This window comes from Equus quagga, chromosome 7, assembly GCF_021613505.1.
Source record: "Equus quagga isolate Etosha38 chromosome 7, UCLA_HA_Equagga_1.0, whole genome shotgun sequence".
Taxonomy (NCBI): Eukaryota; Metazoa; Chordata; class Mammalia; order Perissodactyla; family Equidae; genus Equus; species Equus quagga.
In genome coordinates, this window is record NC_060273.1 from 43,675,536 (window position 1) to 43,687,705 (window position 12,170).

The following is a 12,170-nucleotide window of genomic DNA, read 5'->3' on the forward strand; positions in this document are numbered from 1 at the left end:
TCTTCTTGTCTGAAAGATTTTGTCTTTTGATATGTTGAGTATATCATTCCTTTCTCTCCTCGCCTGTAGAGTTTCTGCTGAGAAATCCACTGATAACCTGATAGGGGTTCCTTTGTTAGTTACTTTCCTCTCTCTTGTTCTCCTTAATACTTTTTCTTCGTCATTGACTTTTGACAGCTTTAATATAATATGCCTTGAAGAAGGTCTTTTTGCATTGGTCAATTCGTAGTTGTATTAGTTTCCTGGACTTATACATCCAGTGCCTCCTCCATGTCTGAGAAGTTCTCGGCTATTATTTCTTTGAGTAAGTTCTCTGCTCCTTTCTCCCTCCCTTCTCCTTCTGAGATACCTATTATCCTTATGTCACTTTTCCTAATTGAGTCAGATATTTCTTGTAGAATTTTTTTTTCAATCTTAGTTCTTTGTCTTCTTCCACCTGAATCATTTCTAGATTTCTCTCTTTGAGCTCGCTAGTTCTCTCTTCCATATAGTCTACTCTATTTTTGATGCTTTCTACTTTATTTTTCATTTCATTGACTGTGTTCTTCACTTGAAGAATTTCTATTTGTTTTTTAGAGTTTCAATCTCTTTGTTGAAGTACTCCTTCCATTCATTAATTTTGTTCCTGAGCTCATTGAGCTGTCTTTCTGAGTTTTCTTGTAACTCACTGAATTTCTTCATGACAGCTACTTCGAGTTCTCTGTCAGTTAGGTTGTAATCTTTTTCGACCACGTTTGGTTTCTGGAGAGTTGTCATTTTCTTTCTGTTCTGCCATGTTACTGTAGTTCTTCATGGTACTTGATGAGTTGGTCCTCTGCCCCTGCATTTGTGGTAGTAACACCTTTTTTTTAGCTGACAAAGGCTTTCGTTTCGTTGATTCAGAGCTGCTTCTGCTTGTACTTGAGAGCCTGCACTTTACAGCCTCCACTGCCTCTGCTAGTGGTGTCATCAGTCCCCTCCTGTGCAGCTCGTGCCTCTGAGGTTGCTGGTGCCTTGGTGCTTATGCTGTCACTGCAGTCATGGGTGTCACCACTGGGGTCACTGAGCTGCGAGGACTTCTGCTGCTTCTGGGTCCTGAAGGCTCAGGTTATGTGTGCCACTCACTTCTGCTGGAGAGCCAAGGGCTAAGCCACCATTGCATGTGTGCTGCAGATGCCTGTGGCCACTGGCATGTGCTGGTTAGTTCCTTGAAACCTTGGTTCAGGGCACCACTGCCACTCTTAGGAGCATTTGTATTTTGGATTGCTGCCACTGGAGGAGGAGTGGTGGCTGCTTCCCTAGTTCCACTGCCTCCCAGACGTCCAGTCCACCCACCTCCAGATATACAGATGTGTGGATCTCTCAGGACTTCTGGTGTGCTGTACAGAATCCTGTTTTCAATGGATGTCCCACTGGTTATAATTTAGAGGCAAGAGACAAAGGGAACAATTCACTCTCCTATGATGCTGACATCTCTCTCTCATGAGGGAATTTTCCTTGGATCTTCACTCTGAGGACCTGGTGGAGCTCCTGGAGTTAAAACTCACAAAACTGTGGGGCCACTCTTTGACTGGAGTCCCCTGGAGATTTTAACTCTTAGACTTGTCCACATGGAGCCATCAGCAATTTGTCAATTACCATTCAGATTTTCCAACTCTAGTGCTGGTTCCTGAGGTTTCTGCTTGTGAGTTTTTGCCCTAGTAAATTGTAATCTCTAAATCACCTGTCTCACTCCAATTTGGGAGCAGTGGTTTGCCCTGTGACCTCACTTCTCTAACAGATCTAAGAAGTGTTGTTGATTTTACAGTTTGTTCAGTTTTTCACTTGTTGTTCAGATGGAGTGATGATTTCCCAGCTTCTTACATGCTGGACTGGAAACCACAGTCTGACTCGGATCTCTTTAGTCGAGGGAAAACATCAGCACCACAGGCTGAGCCTCAGGAAGACCAGAAGGTGAGGCGAGCAGGGCCCGGGCAGTTGGAGCATCAGGCGAGCCTTGCCTCCTCCAGGCCAGGTTGTGACAGGTTTTGTGAACACATTTGTGTGTGTGTGTGGTGGCTAGATGAGGTATCCTGAGGAGTGTGTACAAGAGGGTTCTTTATTATTTCTTTGGGCAAGTTTTAAAAATTAGGCCTCATGTGCCCTTGTTATTTCCTTTTCACACCACAAACTTGAAGTAGTTTGCCACCAGGAGGGGGATTTTTGCTGCCCCTTTTGTAGTCACATCCCAGATACCCAGTCCAGAGCCTGACGTAGAGGAGGAGGTCTGAATGTTGGTTGAACAGATGCTGAATCAAGTATGATGCCAACGTTAGGATAGATTGTAACTGAAAAATATGTTGAAAAATTAGAGATGGAACTAAGATTATGCAGGATCTTAGTGTATGCTAGGAAAGCGCTGTCAGAATCCCTCTGCCAGAGGCCTCAGTAATTCAACAAGTTCGGTGTGTTGCTCCTTGCAATGAGGAAGAACTCCCCTCCTGGGGGCTGTGGAACATCTCAGTAAGAGGGTGTTGGAGTGGACTTATCATGGGGTTGGGACTCTTGTTAGTGATTTTGAGGGGTGTTGAAGGAAGCAGGACTTTGCTGGCATTGCCTGCTGTTGGGAAGCAGAGTTGATTCTATGACCAGGTATCGTAAGACGTCCTCTCCAGAAAGAGGGCAAGGTTAAAGCTGTGACTGGTGAAGGGCAGCTGTCACTCACACGGGCCCAGAGAGCAGGGGGTGTGGTTTCATGGTTTGCACAGGGACCTTGTTTCTGCTTGAGCTCAGACAATGTCACGGAGGATCTTGTTTCTCCTCACTTCATCCCCAGATTGGTGCCCTTGTCTGATATTGCTGGTCTGTGAAATTGTTAGCAGGCTGATTGTACCAGGCCAGTTTCAAGTTGTCAGCAGCTGTTTTTCTCTTTTCTAGTATTTCTCAGCATAATGAATGTTAAAATAATTTGTTTACTATTAGGAAGTAAACAAACCTCTTTAGTTAACATATTTCAAAATGAAGAATGAGTTAAAAGTAAGCAAGTAAACTGAGGTATATATTCACCTCCAAATGACAGGGGAAAGGTCTTTCTAACTTCAATAAAAACAGAAATCATGGGGCCAGCCTTGTGGCACAGTGGTTAAGTTTGCACATTCTGCTTTGGTGGCCCAGGGTTCACCCCTTTGGATCCGAGTGTGGACATGGCACCTCTTGGCACACCATGCTGTGGTAGGCATCCCACATACAAAGTAGAGGAAGATGGGCACGGATGTTAGTGCAGGGCCAGTCTTCCTCAGCAAAAAGAGGAGGATTGGCAGCAGATGTTAGCTCTGGGCTAAGGTTCCTTAAAAGAAAAAAAAAAAAGAACGAAAAGAAATCACAAAGATTTATACTTGAATATATTATCTGTTTATCAGGATATTCATGTATAAGACAGATAAATGACAAATTGGTAAATATTGTCAATTTTTGACCAAAATAGAGAGATTGATTAACATCTCCAACATGTAAAGAGAGCAACCAAGTAGAGACATACACTTTCACAGAATCATGGACAAAACCTCTGAACAGCAATTCAGGCAAGAAATTGAAATGGTCCATAAAGATGAAAAACTAGTATGTTTATTGATTACTTTTTAATATAAGATAACTTTCCACTTAGCAAATTCTTTCAGATTGAAAAGCTAACTCTACCTGGAGATGGAGAGGAGATGGACCGGCTTTTCTGATGGGACGAAGGGAGGCAGCCCAGCTCCAGGGCCTGAGAGTTGGTATTCATAACAGGCTCCCCACAGACGCCGCTGCTCTCCAGAAGTGATGAATGGAAGCAATGAACCAGGTAGTGCTGTGACCATCACCAACAGAAATCACAGCTGTCTGCACATTCAATTGCTGTGGATGCAGACACCTTGAAATATTGTTTATGTTGATCACTTTGAAATTATGCCATTTATTCGACCTACTGCTATATCTTGTTATTTACTGTATAATAAGTATATGTTACTATTTGGTTGAAGCATATGAAATTACCATCGTTTGACCATTTTTGGCATAGAAAAATGCCTCACATTATAAAATACATTTGTTTTAATTTTTGATAACCATATGTTAATATAGTGGTTTCCCTTTGTAATACTATGTATTTTGTGTTTTTACAAACATTCTGAGAAGGGATCTATGGTACAAAACGGGTTAAGACCGCAGCTTTGTGCAATGGCGCTCCTCCTTGGCTGCCCATAGAGTCACGTACAAGCCTTAAATGCTTTTATCTGGGTGCCAACTGAGGGCTTTCAAAACAGTTGGTCTGGGGTAGGGCCAAGGCAACTTTTAAAAGATGCCCATGTGATTCTGAGAGGCAGCTAAAGTTTGGAAGCATTGCTTACAATAACCTCTTCCCACTCCGGCAAATCCTGAGGCAGGGAGAGTAAATTGAGATGACCAGTGAGTTCAGCTGGGAAAGCAGCAGAGTGCCTACAGCCCTCTCCCCAGCACCCTGTCAGCTAATGCGAGGAAGGCCCACACACACTCTGGGCCTTGATCAGCGGGTCTCTGAGTTGACCGTGCTTAAAAGTCACCCAGGATGCTTGTTGATGGAACGGACTTGGGGGTCTACCTCCAGAGGTTCTGATTTAGTACATCAAGTGTGGGCTCAGGAAGTCACTTTCCCAAAAGCTGTGGGGAGCCAGTGATGCAGGCGAACCACCCACACTTGGAGACACACTACCTTAGGGGGGCTGTTCCTGCTGTTGTGCTGGGCTCAGGCCCCTCTTCTCCACAAAGCCTGCCCGAGTGCTTCCTGCCCACGTAGCACCTCACACCCTCTCACACCTGGAAGGCCGCTTCCTCCCGTCACCATACTGACTCAGCTGTCCCCCACCAGCTTTCTGCTGCCTTGGTGTTGTGAGCATGTGGAGAAAGGAAAGGTGCCAACTCCAGAGGGAGAAGCAGCATTCACCATCTGTTACTTCTAGTAAGAGCTGAGGAAGGTACAAAACCAAATTCTTCTGTCTTCTGTGCTCTCCCCAGCTCACCCTACCAGCCTCTTGTCCTTGGCCTCCAGCCCCTCCCATCTCCTTCTCCAGCCCTCTGCCCAGGGACCTCTACTCCACCCTCTTCCCTGAGTCCCTGTGTTCTGCCCTCTCCTGCGGTCCCTGTAACTGGCCCCTGTCTTTCTCCAGCAGTGCAGGTCATGTCCTGCATTCCCAGTCCACGTGCCCCTGACCTTAGTGTCTGCCGTCTTTATCTCGCCTCCCCCGTGCTGACCAGCAGGAACAGTGGACGTCTTCCCCAACTGTTTCTTGAGGCAGAAAAATCATCAGTGGCGGAAAGTTGGGTCCCATCCCTGGAGTTTGACACCCAGCAAGTTTCTGACCTCATTTGGCCTGGGGTCTCCTCTGAGATTTTTCTGGTCCTTGTTCTGCAACCCTCCATACAGGTTAAATCAATTTTTTAAAAGAAAGTCCTTAGCTCTAACGCCCAAGGGCCGTCCCCTGCATGAGTCATTCTTGTAGCTCAAAGAGCAGCAGCTGGTGGGGCCAAGGGCCAGGGAGGATTGAAGTTGGAAGTCAGCATCACACTTATGTTGCAGCCTGGAAACTGGTGCAAAGAGAGAGCTGATGAGAACTGGGCACCGGACAGTTATGTCCCAAGAAAGGAGGTGTGACGGCAGAATTAATGTGCTGTAGAGAAGTGATCGACTGGGAGATCAGCTGCCACTCATTCACCTCTGGAAGGCACACAGGACCCTCACTGTCAGAGGACATCCAGGACAGGGGTCACCTTTTACAACCATCTTGGGACTCCTATCAGGCACGGCTGCCTTTTGGCCTTGCTTGTTCTTCCCCATCTACACTCCTTGCACACCCCATCCCCTGACCCCCCAGGACTGCTAGAAAATGTACTGAGGCTCCAGACCTTCCCAGCAGTGATGACCATCAACCCATCACTCCCCTCCCCACAGCAGTCTGATTCTCCTGGCTTCTAAAATAGGTCCAGCTGAGTCAGAATCCCCCAGACCCTGTTACACCATGGGTTCCAGGGCTCCACTCCAGACCACCTGAGTCAGAGTGTCTGGGGGTAGGGCTCATGGATCTGCATCTATGACAAAGCCCTGGGTAGTTCTGAAGCACCCTAAAAGGGGAAGACCAGGCTCCAGCACTGCCTGCTGTGGGGGCCTCCCAAGCTCTGCTCATCCTGCCCATTCCCTCACTTCACCTGTCCTGGGGCTCGCCTACTGAATTGTGGTTGTTTCCAGCTCTCTCTGTAGCTTGGCACTCCTTGAGAGCAGCATTGATCGTTGGTCCCCAGTGCCTGTCACTTAGCGAGCTCTGAATCAATGCTCCCCTTTCTGCCCACACCAACAGCACATGCCTGATCAAGTGTCTGTGGAGGCTTGTGGAGGAGGTGGGGAAAGTGGGCTGAAGGAGGAACACAGGCAGCTGTGTTTGTAACCGGTTGATTCACACAGGGGCTCAGGGACCCTCTGGAGTTGGGATCTCCAGTAGCCTGATCGACTTGCACAGTCTGGAGGAGATGCTGAGCCTGCAAATAAAACACATGAGTGACCACTGCTGAGATGGGGCAAAGCCCATCTCAGGAGCCAAAACAGAATTCCTAGTGGAAGTGGTCCAAATTGGAGATGAATGTGATAGGATTCAGTCTGAGAGGCCACATGGTCATAAAACCACCTGAACATTTCCAGGCAGGTGGGATAGTGGCAAAACGGTGGCCAGGGTAAGATCCGAGTACAAGCTCTAATTGAGCAAGGTGACGTGCTTTGCTGTTCCCCAAGCAAACGGCGAGGCTCCCCAGTGGAACTCTGGCTGCGTGGGCCACAGCACATTCTGAATGGTTTCAGAACCAAGTGATGGTGATCTTACTTCATCACAGAGGCTGCAGCGGAGGAGGGGCAGGCAGCAGGCTCAGCTGTGTTCCAGCGCCCTGAGGGATGGTTTGTCAAAATGGATTTAGCCTGAGGTGGGGTGGGAGACCAGAGGGAGCTAGTGCTGCCATACAGGTACAAATGATGGTGTCGGTGACCAGGTGATAAGTGGGTTTATTTGGAAAGTAAAGCTGACAGGATTTGCTGACAGTCTAGGTTGTGATGTGACAAAGAGGACGTAAGGCTGACACGAAGGCTGTGTCTTGAGTGACAGGAAAAATGAAGTGAGTTACCATTATCTGCCACGGGGAGGAGCAGGCTGACTGGGGGAGGGTGGGACGTCAGGGGCTCACTGTGTCCAGCTTACATTTGCAGTAGCTCTTACACATCCTAGTTAGCCTCACCACCTGTCCAAGACACCACTCCCTTTTGTCTAGATCTCAGAAATGGCCTGTCTCGCTACACTCACTTTTTACATCCAGACAGTTCATTTTCTAACTTCTGAATCCTGAAATAATACTTAAAAGTGAAAAATGTGACTTGAGGGGCTGGCCCCATGGACAAGTGGTTAAGTTCCGGCGCTCCGATTCGGCGGCCCAGGGCTTTACCAGCTGGGACCGTGGGCACGGACGTGGCACTGCTTGTCAGGCAGCGCTGAGGCGGCGTCCCACATAGCAGAGCCGGAAGGACCCAAAACTAGAATATACAACTATGTACTGGGGGGAAAAGGAGAAAATAAAAGATTGTCAACAGATGTTAGCTCAGGGCCAATCTTTAAAGAGAAAAAAACTGATTTGAATTGTGGGTGCGACCAATCCTTGATGGTCTCCTATTACTCTTTAGGAACACCTGCTCCCTTCTTGTGGGTCCCAGCGCCTCCAGCTGTTCGTTTTATTCCAGTCCCGCTGTAATTTTCAGGTTCTGGGGCACTTCCTTGGCACTGGAGTGTAGACTGCACCCTCTCCCTGGTGCTTCCTCTTGAGCACGGGGCCACCTCCTCCTCTTCCTCCCAGAGAACCTCTGTGTTCTTGTCCCGGTCCCTGCTCAGGTGGGGACTCACCATGCACTCCCTTCACTCCCCACTTCCCGTCCCAGCACTAACGCTCCTGCTGCATGTGAATGGTGGGTGCCTTCACTCCTGCTGTCCCATAACACCCGCACTGGACCTCAGCCCCCAGCACAGGGCCTGACACCCTCTAGGCTTTGACCACATGGGTCAAATCCACCAGTGGATGGATTTACCAAGTACCTGCTGCAGGTGAAACTTCCTGTTCTCTGAAATAGCACCACAGTGACCCGAGTCCTGGTCCATCTGGGCCTCTGCTTTGTCTGAGGTCTTGTATGGGGCTGGGGAGTTCCATGTCTCTCCTGCCTTATTTTGCAGAGGTCCTTGAGCTGCCCCAGGAGTCTCTCCTGTTCCTCATCCCTTTTCTTCTCAATTAGGATCACAGCCACATTTCCCTCGGATTCCTCTGTGGCTCCCTCCCCCTGAGATTCTGGAACTACCACCCCTTTATAAGTATGGTGCCAGGGGTCTTAGACCTTTGTCATTCTCTGAGCTTTTGGAAACCTGCTTTACTCAAATCTAGGCTACCTTTTTTCTTATTAATAGACTTTATTTTCTAGAGCAGTTTTAGGTTTACAGAAAATTGAGCAGAAAGTCCAGAGGGTTCCTGTATGCTCCCTCTCCCCTCACAGTTTCCCTCTTGCCATCTTGCATTGGGGTGGTACATATGTTACAGCTCTTGAACCAGTAGCAATACATTATTAACTAAAGTCCATAGTTTACATTAGGGTTCACTCTTAGTGTGGTACATTCTACAGGTTTTGCCAAATGCATAATGTCACGTATCCACCATTACAGTATCATACAGAATAGTTTCCCTGGACATAATGCATTGGGCATTAGGAACCGAGGTAAACTGGCTTTTATGAAGTTTGATGGTTTATGTTGACCTGGCTAGGAGCTACACTGTGTTTGCTGTGGCTGTAGTTCTCTGAGACATCAGTCTCCTCTCATGTCCCTGCTTTTATCTCCCCTGGAAAGTCCCTCTTAAATAGAGTCTGAGCCTTGCAGTCTTTTCGACTGGACCCTCTGTTACTGTGCAGGGGTCCTGTTGCTGTGTGGTGGGGTGTTGGGAGTGGGAGTGTCCACATTTCTATGATTAGGTCTCAGTCTCCTTGGGGGCCTGTGCCCCTGAAATATAAACTTTGCAAGGGATTCTCAGCTTTTTTCCTCCCTTATATGTGACAGGAAAGCTTGAGGGGGCTGGAGTTGGCCACTTGCCCTTCCCCAGGTCAGATGAAATGTTTCCCTTGAGTGCCGGCCTTTGTTCCAGAGAACTGGAGGAGAATAGGGGGTCCGGCACATTCCCAAACGGTGGCTTTTCCCCTGTCCCTGCTCAAAGCAGGTGGGGATTTTCCTCCAGTCCTCACAGTGAGAACCTGGTGCCGCTCCTGGAGGTAAAACTCAAGAAAATGTGGGGGTCCCTGGACTTTGGAACTCTCCAGGTAGCCCACACTCCACCTCTGGCAGTTGGAGAACAGTCTGTGTTCCTGAGGGTGCTGGCTCCCCGCAGGCTTCTCCTCTTGGGCTCTGGGCCTGGTAAACTGTGATTCTGCACCCACCTTCTCCAGTTTTCAGGGTAGCAGTCTGCCCTGTGACCTCCATTCTCTGAGGGACTAAGAAGAGATACAGTCTCCTTGCTTATTAAGTTGTTTTCTGTTTAAGGGTGGGAGTGATTCTTCTAAGCTTTTCACGTTGCAGAGCCTGAAGTCTAGGTTACCTTTTTAATGTGAGGTTTCCTCTCACGCTGCCAATGGAGGGACTTTCTACTTAAATGACCCATTTCCTTGCATTGACCTTCATTTTTTTTCATGCTACTGATCCTTTCTCTTGCTTCTTTGACCTACTGAAAGCAACTTGTCCAGCAAGAAAGCGACAGTTAAAACTGTGGTCAGGACCTGGCCCTACAATGAGGTGATGAGCTCCCAGGTTACTAGAAGGCACATGACAGCTGGGCCCCAGCTTGCGTGGAGTTTATTTTCCAAAGCCAGCTCCAGGCGAAGACTCCACCCAACGCCTCCTCCTGCCCAGCTCACTTGCTGCTTCCCTATTTCCCGGTCCGAGGGTTCTCGCTGACCAGTTCTCCTCTAAGTTCACCCTCCCAGGTTTGGAGAGCATCCCAAGGAGGCAGCAGCAGTGAGAGATACACGGAGCCCCAGCAATGACATGGTTTTGGACCTTGGTCTACAAAATCTCCAAATTGTTGCTAGGAAAGAGGAAGACCGTGAGAGTTCCTCTGCCTCATGTGGACTGTGGCAGCCAGTACACAGGGGTCCTCTGGCTGAAGGAAGAACCCCCCAAGTCTTATCAGTGTGGGGGTCCCTGAGCCTTGGCCCCCGTGGGACTGAGTTCCAGGCCAGGACTTGGGAAGCATCACCACCAGACACAACATTGCCTGAAGCCAGGATGGAGCTGCCAGCGGAAGGGCCCAGGAAGGAAGCAAGTGGTGGGAACGGGACAAAGGCTGGGCCCAGGGCCACGGATGCCAAACCAGAGACGCCCATGCTGGAGAAAGCCTGGGAGAACACCAGCATTATTAAGTTTGCAATAATTCTTTTAAATAATTTTTGAAAATGCTTTTTTTTAACCTTTAAGAGTCAAAATGGTTACATTTGGAACACATGTATCAGTCAGTTTTTTGATGTTAGAAACTGCTGCTAAAGCCTGAGGGGAGGCTTATTTCTGGAAAATGTATCTTTTATAACAGTTTCAAGGTGAAAAAACACTTTTAGAAACAAATTTTGGCTCACATAAACACACACTGGTCAGCTGAGACATTCCAGTAGCTGATGTGGCCACCGTCTTTAAGAGGAAAAGCAAGCACTGCTGTCCTTTGCAACATTTGCTGGGTCTCCCGCTGCTGTGTGTGCATGAACGAACCTGCTTTTATGCTTGTATTTTTTCTGGCGAATATCTATTTTGAATTTGCATAATTATGCTTTGGTTCTTCCTGCTTTCTCATTTTATAGAATGGATTTGCATTGAACATAAGCTACAAATAAAAGAAATAAATGTATGAAATAAGTGGCTAAAAGAGGAGCAGCTTTCCTTTGGAGGGGGGTTTGGGAAGGAAACTGGAGATGGGGTGATGTGCGGGTTACTCTTGGGAGAGTAATGCTCGTGAGAGGCAATTTCCTGCCCTCCGTGGAGAGGAGGGTGACGGTATTGCCACTCCCCTAAGCCAACCCTAAAAGAACACGATGTAACTTTGGGGGATGCCTACAAGAAGAAGAGCTTGGCATCATGTTTGATAGGATTGTTGATCTGCCCAAAGGAAGACAAAACGGGGGTGTGTGGCCCTTTGAGAGAACCTGCCCAAACCCTACTCAACAAGGCACGCACACAAGGCGTGAGTTTTCTGTGGGGCAAAAGAACATCTGGGAAGCTGGCCACATTGAGACACTTTGTTGCATCTTTCCTAAGCATGCTGTTTGCTAGGTCATGGGTCCAGCATCAGGAGCACTGGGGTGTCCTGGCATGAACAGACAGAGCCGAGGTTAGGGGTTCAGCCAAACCTGTGGGAACTGAGGAATGGGGAGGACCCAGAGGAGGTCCTGGCGGTGCCATGGTTTTCCTCATCTCTCTCTCTTGCCTCGGGTGCTGAGGGAACAGCAAGAGCCTGTCAGAGGGAGGAAGGGGAAGTTTCTGGAGCAGAACAATTCCCTCCCCACTGCAGGCCCCCAACCTGCTGGGGATCAGAATTGGATATGAGTTCAGAGTTTGAAAACTGGACAAATCATTTAATAATTAAAGTTACATGAACACTGTGGGCCCTGCCCAAGATGCTACTGAGGAACAAGAAAGAAGTGTTCCACAGAGGCAAGCAAGGGCAGTGATCTGAAAACCCTAAAAGACATGAAAACACGTCATGTCACTATCCCGTAGTAAGACTTAAATCAGAAGGTTTCAACTATAGATTTAAAAAAGATTTTCTTGTGATCGTTTCCCGTTAACATGAGGCAGAAAGAAAAGAAGCCTTGACTTACGTTTTTAATTATAAAAGCAATACATGCTCCTTATAAAAATTTATGTGCACCATAAAAATTTACAGTGCCATAGTATGAAGAGACCATGTTTTATTGATCTGGTCTCCTAATAGCAAGTAGGTGGTTTCTGACCTCTGCTTTCACAGCTTTGGTGAGCAGCGTCTGTAACTTTAGGTACTGGTGTGACTATCTCTGTAGAACAGATTCCTGGATGTGGAACTATTGGGTCAGGAATGTTCACATTTAGAAATTGGTTGACATTACCAAAATTGACCTC